Here is a 4,121-nt window from a genome sequence, read left to right on the forward strand (position 1 = left end):
GACCCTCACACACATTCTTCTTCCCAGAGATCCCTATCAGTAGGAACGGACTGTAACAGCAAAATACAGATTTTATGAACCAGTGGGTGTTTGATCACAACCCCTAAGCTCATTCTGCCTTTCCAGAAGTTTCAGTAACTTCGGCAAACTACCTGAGGTCACCGGCAGGGGATGGGTACCACAGTGCAAGTACCCTTCTCAGTAGAGTTGTTACTTAATCCAGTGTCCATGCTGGGGCCTCTCCGCAGCACCTCAGGCATGCCTAATTTCACGAGGGATATAATAGTCTGAGAGATAAGCAGTTATTCAGTACCATAGTTAAAGCAATCCTCTTTGGAGACCTAAATTCTCTCTGTGAGAGATACCTTCATTTTTCCATTTTTACCTATAGCAACACTTTTACAATGTTTCTGTAAAACAACTGCATTTTAACCTAACCCCCTTCAGACTCCTGAAGAGTTGGCTACAAAATTATTGAGTGAAGAATTATTTGGGACGCTTTCCGTCTCAGGATCGGTGCTCAACACTACGTCTGCTTCCACCTCATTAAAACATACACTAAAAGTGTCAAGTGAATGGGTATTTCTAACCTCTGATTTACAAGTGAAACTGTTGAAGTACTTTCATGTTATGATGATTAGTGCTCTGTTGCTGTTTACCAAATGCTGCCGAATAAAGACACTTGATATCAACACGAGGCATCCTTCTAAACGCAGCTCTGATTAGGAAATGACAACCTTAATCCCTAATTTTTTCACTAACATTTGGAAGTAGTTCTCCATTAATGAATCCATGCCGGAGGGAATAGATGCCTCTTTCTCTGGTAATGCATCATTTGGTAACTTTTAGCAACATGCAGTAAACACATTATAGTCAGTGGCTGACTCACGATTGCCTCTGTAAATTTCAGGTTTGCGTTGCAGAATTACCAGTGGGTTCGGGCCATGTTGTTCGCAATTGAAGAAATAAACAACAACCCAACAATTTTACCCAACATCACCCTGGGATTTCAGATCTACGACTCCTGTAGAATGTTTCAGCGCTCACTCAAGGGAACTCTGCAGATACTTTCAGGACAAGAGTTGCCTACTCCAAACTACAGATGTAAGAGAGCTTTACCACCAGCCGCCATCATAGGAGATTCTGGATCCACACGCTCTATTGTTCTTGCTCTCATCCTGGGTCTATATAGGTATCCCCAGGTAAGATGATACTCAGAGGTAAGACTGGATAAAGCTAATTCAGGAAGATGGAGTCTTTCAATGAAAGAGCAGCAGGGGGGTTTTACAATTCTGTGTCAAATACCCTATAGCAGTTTTAAGGAGGCTGGCAGGCATGAAATGTAAGGAACAAAGAGTGCAGAGAATGTTTGGCATGGAGTCTTACCTAAATGGAAGTTACCTGCATGGGGGATAGCAGCTGATGGTCTGTTTATTTTAGATCCAGTGCTCCTGACTACAGCCTGCTGTTGTATAGCCATAAAAGCACATACTATCCTGCATATTGTTCACATAGTAAAGGGATTGTCACCTAGTAATTACGTGTATTTCACCACAACAGTTAATATAAATACATTTTTTAATTTGCATTGATTGCCAGGCTAGGTCTGGTCTAGGACCCTTTTGAACCCATTCATAAGGCATCTCTTCAGCATCTGAAATCGAGAAGAGCTTCAAAGTTCTACTGCAAGTTCTTGGTGATGTTCTAGAGTCCGGTTGACGTGAATAATAAAGGTTATCTAATTTTCCCTCAATAATATTCCAAATATTCAGGGGTCAATTACAGGTTATCTCACCCCGGCCTTGCACTGAATGAATATCATCCATTGCTGCTATTACCACCTTTGACTGCAGGACTCAGACACTATGTACAGCAGATCTCAGTTCACGGTCCCTGCACATAGCTTAGAGATTATTCTACAGGGAGTGCAGAATTATTAGGCAAATGAGTATTTTGACCACATCATCCTCTTTATGCATGTTGTCTTACTCCAAGCTGTATAGGCTCGAAAGCCTACTACCAATTAAGCATATTAGGTGATGTGCATCTCTGTAATGAGAAGGGGTGTGGTCTAATGACATCAACATCCTATATCAGGTGTGCATAATTATTAGGCAACTTCCTTTCCTTTGGCAAAATGGGTCAAAAGAAGGACTTGACAGGCTCAGAAAAGTCAAAAATAGTGAGATATCTTGCAGAGGGATGCAGCACTCTTAAAATTGCAAAGCTTCTGAAGCGTGATCATCGAACAATCAAGCGTTTCATTCAAAATAGTCAACAGGGTCGCAAGAAGCGTGTGGAAAAACCAAGGCGCAAAATAACTGCCCATGAACTGAGAAAAGTCAAGCGTGCAGCTGCCACGATGCCACTTGCCACCAGTTTGGCCATATTTCAGAGCTGCAACATCACTGGAGTGCCCAAAAGCACAAGGTGTGCAATACTCAGAGACATGGCCAAGGTAAGAAAGGCTGAAAGACGACCACCACTGAACAAGACACACAAGCTGAAACGTCAAGACTGGGCCAAGAAATATCTCAAGACTGATTTTTCTAAGGTTTTATGGACTGATGAAATGAGAGTGAGTCTTGATGGGCCAGATGGATGGGCCCGTGGCTGGATTGGTAAAGGGCAGAGAGCTCCAGTCCGACTCAGACGCCAGCAAGGTGGAGGTGGAGTACTGGTTTGGGCTGGTATCATCAAAGATGAGCTTGTGGGGCCTTTTCGGGTTGAGGATGGAGTCAAGCTCAACTCACAGTCCTACTGCCAGTTCCTGGAAGACACCTTCTTCAAGCACTGGTACAGGAAGTCTGCATCCTTCAAGAAAAACATGGTTTTCATGCAGGACAATGCTCCATCACACGCGTCCAAGTACTCCACAGCGTGGCTGGCAAGAAAGGGTATAAAAGAAGGAAATCTAATGACATGGCCTCCTTGTTCACCTGATCTGAACCCCATTGAGAACCTGTGGTCCATCATCAAATGTGAGATTTACAAGGAGGGAAAACAGTACACCTCTCTGAACAGTGTCTGGGAGGCTGTGGTTGCTGCTGCACGCAATGTTGATGGTGAACAGATCAAAACACTGACAGAATCCATGGATGGCAGGCTTTTGAGTGTCCTTGCAAAGAAAGGTGGCTATATTGGTCACTGATTTGTTTTTGTTTTGTTTTTGAATGTCAGAAATGTATATTTGTGAATGTTGAGATGTTATATTGGTTTCACTGGTAATAATAAATAATTGAAATGGGTATATATTTTTTTTTGTTAAGTTGCCTAATAATTATGCACAGTAATAGTCACCTGCACACACAGATATCCCCCTAACATAGCTAAAACTAAAAACAAACTAAAAACTACTTCCAAAAATATTCAGCTTTGATATTAATGAGTTTTTTGGGTTCATTGAGAACATGGTTGTTGTTCAATAATAAAATTAATCCTCAAAAATACAACTTGCCTAATAATTCTGCACTCCCTGTACACTTAAAGTCGCTTTTGAGAAAATTGTAATAAACACCCAATAAAGCAGTTGGCGGAGGGGAAAAGGGGGCAAGTGAGAAAGAGAATGGCAGCCAAGGCAGAATAGTTAGATAGAAAATGTTCTGTTTGTGCCACTGCAAATTCAATTGCGAACAGTATATGGGGCACACCACATGTCATTCGTTCATGACAGTAAAGTGGAAAAAGCTCTATGTAAATGCTCTATAAAAATATAACTAGTGAAAATAGGGGGTTTTCAATGAAGTACTCTATATAGAAGGTGTTAGTATCTGCTTCCTGCATGCTACAGCTTTGGATCCTTCCCAGTTCTGCTACTTTTGGAGAATTGTAGCCAACTTCCCTTTGACTCAAGTGCTTCATCTCTGATACCTCCCCATTGCTCTTTCTGTGACAGTAAGAAGCCTGCAACCACCTACATTTATGATTCACCTTTTGGCACTTGTTACATAAAAATTAACTAGCATCAATGGACCAGTCTAATGAGATTAGCTCTCCACCGGCACAACTGTATGCATTATTTCTCGCAGCATAAAAACACAGTAGGTTTGAATACCACTAGCAATAAAATATGTAGAAGGTGGCAGTGACGTATGCTTGCTAGGGCAAATCGTCCCTCGCAA

This window comes from Pleurodeles waltl, chromosome 12 (genome assembly GCF_031143425.1).
Source record: "Pleurodeles waltl isolate 20211129_DDA chromosome 12, aPleWal1.hap1.20221129, whole genome shotgun sequence".
NCBI classification, from domain to species: Eukaryota; Metazoa; Chordata; class Amphibia; order Caudata; family Salamandridae; genus Pleurodeles; species Pleurodeles waltl.